The sequence below is a fragment of the Carlito syrichta genome, unplaced genomic scaffold, assembly GCF_000164805.1.
Source record: "Carlito syrichta isolate Samal-C Ts95f unplaced genomic scaffold, Tarsius_syrichta-2.0.1 Scaffold123307, whole genome shotgun sequence".
NCBI classification, from domain to species: domain Eukaryota; kingdom Metazoa; phylum Chordata; class Mammalia; order Primates; family Tarsiidae; genus Carlito; species Carlito syrichta.
The window spans coordinates 387,242-402,478 of NW_007067403.1; positions in this window are offsets into that span (position 1 = coordinate 387,242).

A 15,237-nucleotide genomic window follows, 5' to 3' on the forward strand; every position below is an offset into this window, starting at 1 on the left:
GGGGGTGGGGAGGACCAGTGTCACATCTGACTTATTTTGGGTGATATATCTCTCTCATTTCATTTTGTTTTTATTATCTTTTATTTTTCTCAGAAAGCACTTATGCTGGCTAAAGTATGTAAATAAAAAGAATAAGAAACAGGCGCAGCTTGGAGAACTATAACACAGCTCCTGAAAAAGCAAATCAGATCATTTAAGCTTCTTACTGAAGGATTGCAGGAGTTTTGATTGTTTTATTTATTGCTTACTTATTTATTTGTCCTGTAAATATTCATTGTTTTTAAACTTACATCCATAGGGGAGAAGGCATAAGTATGTAATCTCCTGGTTTGGGGGGTAATATAGAAATTGGGTGGGCAGTGGATTGTGCAGTCCATGAATTAGGTCAACGGACTTAGAGAGTCATCTCAGGAATGTTCTTTAGTCTCTCGATTCTCAGTTTATCTCTTTGAAAAATGCTTTAAACCATATAGGTCCTGTAGGCTTCAGTACCCAGAATTCACTGGGGCAGCGAATATGTTAGGCTCATTGAGCAACTAAGTTTGAATATATTTTGAAGATTTAAAAAAAAATTATCTCATCCTTGCTTGGATTATGATGCTGGTTCCAAAATATCAAAAATAGAACTAGGTTACCCCATATTATATTTTGAACCACCTGGTGCTACTCCAGTTGATGGTCAAGTCTTCTAGTCATTGTAAACTTACAAGCAGTATTAATTGGTATCTGTGTGCATCAATTTACATAAGATGTAGTAGGAATATAGACCATCAATTATGATTATCTTATTCTATGACCACCACTTTTCAAATATTTCTTTTCATCTTTTGATCAGTTCAATGGCAAAATCCTATAAATAATTACAAAAATTGCATTATCTTAAAAACAAAAACAAAAAATAACAACCAGAAGTCCGGCTTCATAACAAAGTGCAGTATCTGAAAATAAAATGACACTTGTGTTTTGTTCTTGCCATTCATTTGCTTCTATTCAAGCAAGCAAAAATTAAGTGAAGGAAATAATACATGATTTATTTTTAAGCCTCTTTTTCATTTGATTACCCCTATTGTTATGCTTTATGCAAACAAATGCAACTATTGCACTAAGCTAACTATTGAACTTTCAAAATAAGAGAAAAGAAGGTTTTTGAGTCCTAATTTAAAGGCTACTTGAAGGTATTCTCATTTATTTACATATTTTTACCCTTGTTTTAAAACCTTGTATACTATATTTCTTGGCCGAGAAGTTCAGTATCCTCATTCCTGAATTACTATCTTTTCTGAATTATTACCGTGAATTGAGACTATAAATATACACAAATAACTCACTGTAATTATTCTGAATGTAAAACTCTCCCAAGTTTTTAAAAATCTATATTCAATCAATATTTGGATTTTGCAAAAGCCCTAATTTCTTTGACTTCTGATTAAACCTGAAAGGAAAGCAAAATAGAGAGGGCAGTGAGCAAAAGCAAATAATCATTTAAAATGGCCCCGGGTCTTGCCCTTATTGATTCTCTTTTAAATAACAACGGATACATGCCTGCTCCTTTCCAGATTTTTCCAGAGGTGGACAGCTGCCTTGCCATCACAGGCAGGCAGTGCAGGAGGTTTGTACTCCATGCTCATATACAGCCCAGTGTGAGTTTTTAGCGTGTCAGTCAGTGAGTTAGAGGAAAGGGGAAAGAGAAGCTAATCAGGATGAAATGAGATTAAAGGCTGTCTAATTTTACAGCAACTGTGATCCATCAGCCACTGTGAAAGTGACAGTGGAAATGAATGATGGAGACAGACAGGTGGGGCTGTACATTTCACTGATTTATCCTCAAATGCACTGGGCCTTATTTTATTGAGTGAACATGACCGCATTTATCATGACTGTCATCTAAACCCACTTCCCTCCATTTAAAAAGGTCACTTTACTCAGAGGGAGTAGGAGAGAGGCACTTTCAAATCAGATTTAAAATCTAATAACACGTGTTTATAAGGCCCTTTGCGAGAATTCTCAACTTGATTAAACAAATAGGAAGTACTAGAAGGAAGGGGGAAAAAGCCAGAAAAGGAAAAAAAACAAAAACAAAAAAACTTTTAGTCATCCTAGGGAGACTTTCACTTTGCCTTTACATTTGAAGCAATTTGTACCATTTTTGCCTTTCCTACTCCAAACACTCGAAATTCTATTCTACTCTGGGAAATTAAATAAAACATTTACATTTAATATTTTTAATTAAGAAAGTAGGAATCAGGTAACACTACAGAATATACTTGGAAAGGATATTAAGTCAGTATTTACTCTTCAGAATGACTAATCATCATACACGAAATAGATGTTAGCAATTGTTACAAGCTGAATCTCTGCCGTGATTAACTTATGTACCTGTTAATTGCCTTCTCATAATTTTAAGGTCATAAAAATCTCAGTTACACAAAGTATTTTAACCCCTCTCTGTGCTAGTGCAATACAATGTCCTAAAAGGTTATGCACAAAATTGATCTTTTAATCAAACCCTCAGAGGATTTTGTATTACTTTTCACCATTACAATCCTTATCTACCAAACATTTACTATGTGCCATGTATATACAGATTGAATAAATCAATGTATTTACCTGTATTATATCTCTGGAAATATAGCAACATTTGTTTTATTTTTGCCATTCATTTGCTCCCATTTAGGCAAGTAGAGATTAAGTGAAGGAAATAATACATGATAAAATATTCTGATACTATATTTACCTGTATTTATAACTAATTATAAAGGAGACATTACTTGTCCATTTTATTTCTGTAAGAAATACTAAGGCCTTGAGAGGTTAAGTCACTTGTTGAAGGTCATACTCAGTTACTGAACGGCAGAGATAGAATTCAAACACGGGGATATCTGGACCCCAACCCACGCTCTTATCCACTTCACTCTACTGATTTTCAATAGGTATGTTCATCCAACCAGCAAGTAATTACTGAGTTCCTGAGTGTTTGATGATGGTGTTCCTGAAATTTGTGTATAATTTTTTATATTGAACTATATTTTAAATATGTTTGTTAGTGTGATATCTAAAGGAATTCTTAAATAAAGCAAGAAGACAATCTTTTATTTTTCTTTTTCTATGAATCCGAATATTCAAATAATTGCTTTTTAAAACTAGGATATATTTGTTTGATGGAGCCAGAAAAAATACTGAGAAATACAGCCAGCTAAGGATGGGTAGAGTCTGTTGACACAGGATTTTGTTTTTTAAACAATGAGAGAATATTTCGACCTTGCAAACAGATTCAAAATACTTTGGTCACAGAGGCCCTTTTCCTAACGTATAAGACATCCAGGAGACTTGTTTGTATTTCTGAAGGTCTTATTATACTGGTGATCCACACAACTCTGTTTCCTTCTACATTTCATATCTAAGGAATGTGAACTTCTCCCAGCAGAAAGTATAGGTATCCTTTGCAACCCACAAATTTTCATGAATATCCATCCAAACAAGAGATTGCATAGGGCTATGCCAAGAATAGAATTGCAAAATAGATGGTCATTAAATTTTTATCATTTAGATGTAACATTTACGAGGGTCTTGATTTTCTTTTGGCTTCAAATACAGTAAGTTTGCAAGACTATCAAATATAACAAATTTCATCATTGTTTTGAAAAAGTAATTAATGCCCATGGCAAAAATACGATCTTAAAAAAAAGGACATATGAGACTAATAACTCCTTCTCCTATCTCATCCACCCCTGACCTCCAGGCTTTCACTTCTCTACCACAGAGGCTATCACTGCTACTGTGTTTCTGGATTTTCTTTCCAGGGAGATGATATATACAGGGAGAGAATATATGGGTCATTTTCATGAACACAAATGGCAGCAGCAGACTATAGACATACTCCATAGTATCTTGCTTTTCTGCATTTAAGAATACATTCATTCATTCATTAGTGACATATATGTTCTGCTGCTACTCCATGCCAGACAGTGTTGCACCTACTGGATAGCCTATGATGGACAACAACCAGGAACACACTAGTCAGGGTCAGCATTAATAGACACATGCACAAATAAACAGGCTCTTGCGTTTCAAATGACAAGGGCAATGAAGAAAAACAAACCTGGGTCAGGGGAGGAGAGTGACAAGGGTGGTGAGTTTTGATAGTGCTCAGGCAAAGCCTTTCTGAGTAGATGGTTTTGGAGTAGAGAAATCATGAAGTGGGCAGGGGAGCCGTGCAGGGGAAGGTGCGAGAACAGCAAGTGAAAGGCCTCCAGGAACAGGTTTAGACTGTCTTAAGAACAGTGAAAAGACCAGGAACAGGGGGATTGGAGATGAGATCCAGGTGAGAGACCAAGGGCAGATCAGTACAGCGCTGCAGGGTGTGGTCAGAAGATAACACTAGGATTGTCTCCCACTAGATTATTGTATGTGGCTACACAGTTTTCCATTTGATGTGTGTCCTGTATTTTATTCCATCTCCTTCTGATGGCCACTATTAATTCATTCAACAAACATTCACCAAGCACTCATTTTGGGCAGGCACTTTCTGGTTGCTGATAACACAACAGTGAATGAAACAGACAACAGCCTTGTTCTCATAGAGCTTATATTACAGGGAGGAAAAAGAACACAGACAAACACCAAAGAGGAACCTAGCCAGATGTTGATAGACATTATAAAGAGAACTATAACAAGATGATGTACTAGAGAACGAGAGCCTGCTATCACTCTAGTCAGAGTGGTCAGTCCAGAGATGGGAATGAGTTGGCTGTGCCTGAGAGATGAAGAGAAAATCCTTTGTGTTGGTAGCACCAAGGACGAAGGTCAAAGAGACATGGGATGGAGTGATGAGGCAGGGGGGAGACACTGGTATGCAGGTCTTGATGATCCAGAAGAAGTGCTGTGGACCTTATGCTAAGCATGATGGAAAGTCATTGAAGGGGTTTAAATGGCAGAGTGATATAATCCGGTTTATATTTTAAAAACATCACCCTGGTGACTGTTGATGCTGTAGGAGTAAAAGAGGGAAGGGAGGAAACTCAGGTAGGAGGTTTTTTTCATAGTCTAGATGAGAGATGATGGAGGCTTGGTCGGAAGGGGTCACTGGGTATGGAAAGAAGCAAGCTTGTTGAAGCTTTGCTGCTCTTAACAAGCAGTATTGTGCTGAGTGTCCTTGTAGTTATGCGACACACACACACATAGCAGTTATTATTCCTCTAAGTAAAATTTCTGGTCTGAAGAATAGATGCATTTTCCATTGTGAGAGATATCATCATGTTGTACCCCTTTTACATTTGTATCTTTGCCAATATGGTGAGTGAACAATTGATATCTAATTAAAAATTTAGGTCTGCATTTATTTGTGATAGAAGTCGAGCATATTTTCATTCATTTAAAGTCCATTTGTATTTTGTACACTTTTCTGTTGGGTTTAATTTCTCGATATAATTTATGTTACCTATAGTTACATGATTTCTGTTTTTTGGATTTTGTTTTTTTCTAGAGAGTTATCTAAATGGGTGAAATAAATGATATTTTGGGAGCATGCTATTGCTAGAATATATATTTGTGAAATATTTATTCATTGAAGCAAATTCAAATAGCAATTACATGGCGTTGAAAACAAATGTAACCTGAAAGAAAGATGCCTCACTTTAATAATATTGAATATTCCTTGCCATGGAATCTTAGAAGATTTTAAAAAACAATTTCTTTAATGTAATCTTAATGCAATTGAGAAATATAAATGTTTAAAAATCTACTAGTTTAATCCTACCATTAAGTCTCTTGCAAAGATCTACAAACTTGGCTAATGCATTTCTGGAGACAGAAACAGATATATAGTAAAACATTTTATAGATTAGTAGATACTTGGTAGATATTATTGAATAAATAATCCATGGAAAAGGCTCTGCTGTTTTTTTTTTCTGTTATATTTGGGCTGTAAACTACCCAAATACTTGCAAACTACAAATAAACATTTTGTGTATTTGGGGGATGGTTTGATCATTATGGACATTTAGTCTGGAAAATTAAGCCCTATATGAGATTCGTATGGTCTGAATCCAGTGATGATTTGACAAGAACTCTGAATTAACCTAAAGGTGGCCAGCATGTTCTCTTTCACATCCAACTTGTTCTGCACACGCTGAGCTAGATTCTCTTAGTCCCTGGTAAAGATAAAGTTATTTAAGTGATTTCAAAATATATACAGTTATTTAAGTGATTTCAAAATATATACAGCTGAAAGAAGTAAAGGAGTTGGATTTGGGAGACTGTGCAAGAAACCAGAGACCATGTTTCTCTTTCTTAGTTCAAAGTTACTTCTAGGGGAGAGTTTTTCTGACAAAGAAGATTACCTCAGCATCACTCCCCACTCTGCAATTATTGGACTTAATGCATGCCTTTACTGTACTCGCCAAGGGATGATAGAGTATTAAAACTGCCAGTCTTTTTCATTTGTCACCCCCAAAGAAGCTGTGAGCTTCTTGAGGCCAAACAGTGTCAACTTTGAAGCTATATGCCTCGCACAGAACTCAGCACACAGTACTGGGCCAGACACTGGAATCCCATTTATGCCTAACACAGTAATTAGAAATTTTAATGAATCAATAATTGTTTGTAGCATGAATGAGTGAATGCTAGCTAGGAAAGACTGTGGAATTTGTTTATCTGGAAGATGTGAAAAAATGTGATAGATACCAGAAGATGTAAAGGAGGAAAGAAGTGAAGGAGGAAAAATGAAGAAAGGGAGAAAGATGTGCTTAGATTAGGATTTTATGGCTTCTAGAATAGATGCCATCCATGTGACATGTATGTCAGTTAAGCAAAGGAGGTTTGTAAGATCTACTAAGACTAGCCATATTTTTCTTTCCAGAACTATTCCAGCACCTAATTGTGCTAAGGGCAAAGGTTTTCAGTAAATCCTTGTTGATTTACAGTTTTGACTCCAAACACTTAACTTGGAGAAGTGCTAATAACTAATGAAACTAAGGTGATTTAAAATAGAACTTCCATCAGCTATTTAAGTAACACCGACCTTCAAAATCTTATTTTTAATTGTAATATTTTCACTAATATGTTCCTAAATTATGATTGTGTTATCATAATGCCAACTATTATTTTGATTACTTTCTGCCATGTTAGTCAGAACTTAAGTATAGTTTCATTTTTCACTTTTAGAAAGTAAAATATCTTTGAAAATGAAAACTGCCATCTCTTTTAAAGATTTTTTTTGCCTCTGTGCCTCTCTTGATGAAACATGCTAGTGCTTTCATGACTGTCCTTTTCAAAGTGTCAACACAATGTCTGGATCATATCTTTCTGGGAGAGTCAGAAATGGTACTTTTTATTGTTCAACACCCAAAAAGGCTCATTTCAAAAATAGTAAACCGTCTAAGTAAATTAAAGTAGTGGACTAACACATATTATTGAAACATTTGATAATAAAATCCTTGACAACGGTCAAGGGAGTCAGGACTATTTAAATATGAATGATATGACAACAGGATAGCAAAAGTGACAGGTAAATAGTTTAAATTCTCTTATATGATTGCCTCATAGTTGCTCCAAATTACTGAGGACAGAGGAAATGAGTGTGGTCTATAGAATGACGATTCATAAGAAATATTTTCTGATGCAGATCAAATATAGAACTGCAATGTGATCTGCATCAGATCATATTGATCAATGTGAAACTCATGAACTGTAGTGGTTCACTTTGAAACCCACAAGGTATCAAAAGGTCTATTTAAGAATCATTTGTTTATCACCTAATTAATTCATTCATTCATTTTATCCAAAAATATGTATTAAATAACTATTAGTTGTACTAAACTCTGAGCATATGAAGATTAATTGAGCACCATTCCTGTATCCCTGAGTTCATTATATATATCCTATTTATCTGTACACATATATGTAGATAAATAGGATACAGAGTATTATAGAAGAGCAATAGATGCACCAGGGAGAAAATGACTGAAACTTCAGGGAGAAAGTGAGGCTCAAGCTAAATCATAAGGCTGTAGAGATATTTTTCCAGACTGTCACAGCAGCAAAAGTCATTATTAGGAAAAGGAACATTGATTCAACAAATATTTATTGAGTTTCTACTATGTGCTAGGCCTTGGGCTAGACTCTGTGATGTGATTTTCACTTTAATTAACTTATTTTCTAAAATGGATTATTAGTGTTAGATCAATTTCTAAAAATCATCTCATAAATTCTAGTATCCTATACCTCTGTAGGATGACTATAGTTAACAAAATATATAGTTTCAAATAGCTAGAAGGAGAATATCAAGTGTTTCCAACACAAAGAAATGATAAGTGTTTGAATGATGAATGCTAATTGCCCTGATCTGATCACTATACATTAGATGTATCAAATTGTCACTATGTATCACATGAATATGTACAATTGTTATTCGTCAATTAAAAATAAAATAAAATAAATTGTGTTATTACAATGTCAACTATTTTGTTGAGACCTGAGAAAATGTGTTTGGAGAAAGTAGTACAATGAAAAGAAATGGGCTTTTATCCACACTATCCTTTTAGGAAGCTGGTTTGTTCATCTCCTTAAAGTCCCTTCTGGACCACTCTCTTCTTAGACAATTCAGCAGTGATGATCCCTGCTCTAATTAAATCTCTCCTGACAGGTGAAGTCACCTGATTGTTCTGGAAGCAGTTGGTAGCATTATTAGAACTGTGAGCAGTACTTTTATTCCTTTTAGATCATCTCTCATTGCATTCGTTCCAGTTGATTCAGTCTGTTAGTGGTGCTATTGTACTTATTTGAGTTTAAAGGATGTTTCATTGCAAAGATTCAGAAGAATTTGTTATATAGTCCTCTGATGGCCATTTCGAGGTGTGTGCATCTGTATGTGTTACGTCTAGTAAGTACTAGAGCTGTTGGGCCAGAGACTCAGGATTATACTGAGTCAACAGCTTGTCCCACACAAGGGAAATGAAAGTGCAGCCTGTGATCTTAGGATATAAGCCCAAGGTGGATGGTCATAGCCATGAAGAGACAGCTAGCACCATCTTTCAAGAAAGTTCTGCAATCTCTTGCTAGGAAAAATGAAAGAACTGAAGCTGTGCAGGTCAGAAGAGAGAAACATGTTGAGCAATATAATGAATCCCTTTCCCCCTTTTTGGCACTGTTTTTTACTGGCAAGACTAGACATTCACTGACTATTAAGTAATATTCCTTTGTGAATGTATTTTATGAATGGGCATGAATATTTGGCACTTCTGCTATCTTAGAATTTAGGAAACGACCCTAATGTTAAAGTTAGTCTAAAGATATATGCCAGACTATATATGCAGGACTTGATAAAAGTGGGCCCTAAATTGGTTGGACTGGTTGTATGTGTGTGTGCGTGCACGTGAATACATACATGCACACACACGCACACTCAGCCTATATATACAAAGATGTGGAAGGTCTTGTTTTATTTTGTTTTTAAAGAGAGTGGTGTTAGGAATACTATGTGTTTTCCATCACAAGAGGAGCATACAGTGCTCCTCTGACTCTCCACCACAAAGACAAAGCAGAGAGGGGTGGAAGATTTCTGGGGTCCGAAGTGTGCATGTCACCTGGAGCTTGGCAGGCACAGGGAGACTTCTGAAGGAAAGAGGCTGAGGGCAGCAGTGGAAAGTCTTCAGAAAGAAGCTCGCAACAGAACTCACAAAAGCAACTTATCACAAAACAAAGGCAGTTTTACAGAAATTGCCTCCTGAGGAGCAGAAGAGCCAGGTTCTAGAAACACCAGGGGAGTGACAACTTTTCTCCCTTTGCCTCCCTCTCTGCTAGCTCCATCCCTGGTGGAACTAGAATTCTCAGATGCTGACTTCCTCCACGGTGTGTCAGCCTTCCTCAGTCTCATGCCAACACAGGTGTGCAGGAAAGAGTGAACACAGCAGGTCCGAGGCTGCTTCCTTAGAAAAGGCTGCTTACAAAGCTGGCCTTGGGCTGGCATCTGAGAACTTAGATTTCAGGAATGTTCCTACTGCCTTAATGGATAGGAATAGCTCTCTGTACCCAAATTGTTTGTATAAACAATGTGATCTATGTTGAATACCTACTTTTCTTCTGGTAGTCTGGAATTTTGGTTTGTTCTAGAAGATGTCTACCTGACCAGCCCCCAATAGAAACCCTGGACTTGAGTCTAATAAGCTTCTCTGGTAGAAAGCATTTCAAATGTGTTGTCACAATTTGATTTGGAGGAAATAAAGAGTCCTGTGTGATTCCACAGGGACAGGACTCTTGGAAGCTTGGGCTAGGTTTCCTCTGGACTTTGACCTATGCACCTTTTACCTTTGCTAATGTTGCTTTGCATTCTTTTTCTGTAACAAATCATAGCTGTGAGTATGGCTACATGATAATCCTGTCAGCCCTTCCAGTGAATCACTGAACTTGAGGATGGTCTTAGGGATCCCCAATACAATAGGAGACAGAGAAACTTCAAAACTATTTAGTGCATGAGGTTTTGATTTAATGTCTCAAAAATGACTGGGGCTGCTTTAAGAACTTCCTGAAGTACAACCTAAGGGGAGAGAGGAGATAGCCAACAGAGAGGGTTTGAAAAAAATCAGTGGCTGGCAGGCTGGGTGCAGTGGCTCATACCTGTAACCCCAGCACTTGCGAGGTCAAGGTTAGAGGATTGCTTGAGCCCTGGAGTTTGAGACCACTCTGGGCAACATAGCAAGACTTTGTCTCAACAAAACATTAAAAAATGAGCTGGGCATGGTGGTGCATTCCTGGAGTCCCAGCTATTCGGGAGGGTGAGGCAGAAGGATTGCCTGAACCCAGGATGTTGTGGCTATGGTGAGCCTTGATTGTGCCACTGCACTCCAGTCTGGGCCACAGAGTGAGACCCTGACTCTAAAGAAAAAAAAATCATTGACTGGAAAAAGTCAAGTTGTTTTTAGTTGGCCCTGTATGTGAAGCTCATTCAATAAATGGATTACGAATGTAGGTACTTCTGACAAAATTGATTTGGGACTCCTGAGGAACAGAACAACACTCTTAGTTGGGGAGGCACAGGCTCCAGATCTCTTCTGGTTGGAGTCAATGTGCATGTCTCTCCCAGGGATCCACTAAGTCCCAACACCATCCACCAGAGGTGCTAGAAGATTTGTCAGGGAAGTGGACACTATGACCCTTTTTCTTTCTTAAGGAAATTTTCAATCAATATAAAACATGAATACAGACATATATGAGATCATCTGGAAGTAATAACATATTTGTGTAGGAGATTCATGTCAAATAAATGTAAAGAAAGGAACAGTCACTGGGACTTGGCTTAGTCAGGTAGCAGTGTGTCATCTTCAATCTCTCCTTTGCCTTATCTTTAAAAAAACAAAGAAAATGCAAACTTATTTCATCTGCTGCCCCCTTTAGCTACCATTAGAGCACTCCATTACCTGGGCCACAAAGCAGGCCCACGCACAGCAGGGGACATTTGAGTGACTGCTCTAGCAACTTCACATGATCCCACCACACCCTTGCAAGGGATTTTCACACTGGAGCTGAAAGGAGGACCCTTTCTTTTTCTGATCACAAATTCTGGAGCTGCTTGCAGCAATGGAGAAGCAAGTCTGAGCAAAGAAGGAGTCTGTGTCATGAGGAGAAATGAGACCTAAAGAGAAAGAGTCCTGACAGGATTTTGCAATTTTGTTAGTTAGTCATCCTAAGGCAAGTGCTGCCCTGCCCTCTTGGTTATGTGGCCCCAATGAACCCCCCTTCTCCTCTACACCTTTGCAATAGCCTCCTAACAGGTCTCTTTGCTTTAATTCTTGTCCCTTTTCGATTAATTTTTCACAAAATACTGAGAAGAGTCCTTCTAAAACCTGAATCCAATAATGACACTCCCTTCTATTCAGTCTTTTCCTTACTTCTTATTGGAATACATTAGGAATTTTCCAGAAGGGCCTGCAAACGCTGCACAGTCTGGACCTGACTACCTTTCCAAGCTCCTTTCTACCACTCTGTCTCACTATAGGTACTCCAGCTGTGCCGGCGTCTTTGAGCTCCCTCCACACTCCAAACATGTTCCTATCTCAGAGACTTTACAATCACAATTCTCTCTGCCTTTGCCGTGTTCTTCCTGCATATATTCTTATGGCTCACTCCATCACTTAATTCAGGTGTCTGCTGGAAAAAGAGACCTTTCCTGACAACTCCACTTAGAACACCGTTCCTGTCAGTCTTGCTTCTCTACCCTGCTTTGATAAACTCAATAGCACTTGAAAATGACTATCATTAAACAGTTGTTTGGGGGATTTGTTGATAACCTATGTCTACATCAGGATATTAACTATATGGCTAAGACAAGGACTGTCTTGCTCCCTACTGAATCCCTATTGTCTAGAAAAATGCTTTGCATATAGTAGATATATGTATTTGTTAAACTAAAGTAACAAAAGAGTTGAAAGGATATTGAATTGGACTTCTGTTATTTTCAAATAATACTTTTAAATTTTAAATAGGGAAAGTAAGGCAATTTGGTTAAGAAGAAAAAGTAATTCAATCAGTATGTAGTTTTAGCTACTTGGTTCAGTACTGGAGATTTAAGTACAATTTGCTTTTTAAATGGAAGTCAGTATACTATAATATAGACCAGGTTTGATAATCGTTTAACTGTGTGAGTTTAGGAGTCTTGATTTCTTCATCAGTAAAATGTTGATTATAATATCTACCTCACAGGGCTATCGTGAGAATTCAATTAAATTGGATGATTTACATAAAGCACAAAGCTCATTACAGACAGACTATAAAAGGTAGTTATTTTATTGTCCCCTTTCTCTAATTCCTCCACGACGTTTTCTTACATTATTTGATTTTACAAAAGACAAAATATTTCCAAATAAAGTTCCTTTACTTGAGATATTAACTACTTAACAAAACTTGGCAATTGTTCAAGCATGAATTTGATACAGAACTGTAATCAAAATGCAATTTTGACTTATTGGGGCAGAAAAGTATGGTTCCCAGAGATGATGACATTTGGACATACAGATAAGAAGAAGTGACAAATAGATACCCAAATTTCTCAGAGTTATGTTGATGTCAACTCACTTCCTAATTTTTAACTAACATAGACCAGACATCTACTAAGTACTGTGTATGAAACAGAAATGAATGCAAGCATAGTTTATGACTGTCAGGAGCTCACATCCGATGGAGGAAGACTTTAATTTACATGCACATGTAAATTTAACAAAATGTACAGAGAAAGATGAGGCAAGAGCATAATGATTTTCTTAGTTGTCATGAAAAATAATAGTTACAGGTAGGTTTGTACTGGGCCCTTGATGAAAGGGTAGGAATGGACTGACAAAGAGGGACTTGCTTTGGGGACTGCTGTGTAAGGGAGATTTGAGGAGCAACAAGATGGAAAATGGAAAAGCAGTGAAAGCCAAGTTGGTGGAAGTCCTAAATCCCAAAGACTCTACTGTTCTCCGTAGAGAGTCCTAGCAGGGTTTAAGGAGAGGAGTTACATTCAAACTGTGTGAACGAGAGATAGACACTCTCCTTAGATCTTGGATAACATTTTTTCATTGGATGTGTATGTTATGCAAAATAAAAAAAGCCATCATCTTGAAATCCAGCAAAAGAAAGAGAAGTCTCTAAGGGGAAATATATGAAGAGTGTTGACCAAGGAAGAGGAAAACATAGTTGCATGCAAAGTGTAAGAGACAAAGAAAACAGGAGAGCAGGATAACAAAAGAAGAAAAATATCATGAACTAATATATGACAATGGGTCTGTGTAGTATTTCAGGAGAGGGAGTAGGCAAGAACATTTTTATGTCATAAAGGAAGGGGGAAAAAAAGGAATAATCCTAATAACTGAGAACTAAATATTACTGTAAACAAGACTGTCAAACGCCAGATCTATTTGGATTCTCTTTTTTGTGGTGATGAAATGGGGGGTAACACTACACTTGATATACTGTCATTCAACAAAGGTTGGATCATTATTTAGCAGTACTCTTCAACAAAATAGCTGGTGAACTGTCTTCTTTTAAGAAGAGTATCTGAGCATCAAAGGCTAAAAGCAGTGTCTAAATCCATTCTTTTTCACTGGGCTTCAAAAATCATACCCTCATGTCTTCATTCCCTCCTTACTCAGCTTAGATTTCACAACTCATCTTTGTAGTAGTTTCCTGGCATACACACTCAACTCTCTTGCCTTTTTCTCCATTCTTCATAGTTGTGAAGCAAAACCAAATCTTGCTTATATTCAGCCCCATGCTAGCATCCACACAATCAAATATGGCTGGAGAAATGTATAGCATTGTGTGAATAGACCTCATTTTATTTGTTATATTTAATTTTAAAGATGTGGGGTACAATTCAGGGTTAGGTAGACAAATGGTCACTGTACAGGTAAAGTTTGGGCCTCACTTTGGCCCCCACATCATCTGGTTTGAGATCAGGTACCCTTATTGATGAAGTATGCCCCTACGCTCCCTTCCCTGGCAGTTTCCCACTACTGCCAATCCCTTTCTTATAGTATCATGATAATTGTTCAGGGTCCGCTTACGAGTGAGAACATGTGGTACTCAGTTCTGTGACAGATCACTCCATCCAAGTTGCTGCGAAGTTCATAATTTTGCCCTTCTTTATGGCTGCGTAATATTCCATCATGTACATGTACCACATTTTTAAAATCCAGTCTACTTTCAGTGGGCAGCACAGTTGGCTCCATGTTTTTGCTATTGTGAATAGTACTGTAATAAACATTTGTGCACAGGTATCTTTTTTGTAGAATGATATGAGTTCCTCTGGGTATATTCCCAGAAGTGGGATTGCTAGGTCATATGGCAGATCAATTTTTAGATCTTTTAGGAATTGCCACACTGTTTTTCACAGAGGTTGTACTAGTTTTACACTCCCAACCACTGTGTAGAAGTGTTCCCTTTTCCCTGAATCTTCTCCAGCATCGGTTGTTTTTTGAGTTGATGATGACCATCCTGACTGGAGTTAGGTGGTGTCTCAGTGAAGTTTTAATTTGCATTTCTTTGATGATTAGTGAGGCTAAGCATTTTTTTCAAGTGTCTGTTGGCTGCTTGTATGTCTTCTTTTGAGAAGTTTCTATTCATATCTTTTGCCCACTTTTTACTGGGGCTGCTTATTTTTTTCTTTTTTGGCATGTTTGAGTTCCTTGTAGATCCTAGATTTAGGCCTTTGTCAGATACACAGTTGGCAAATATTTTTTCCCAGTCTGTGGACTGTCTCCCCACTCT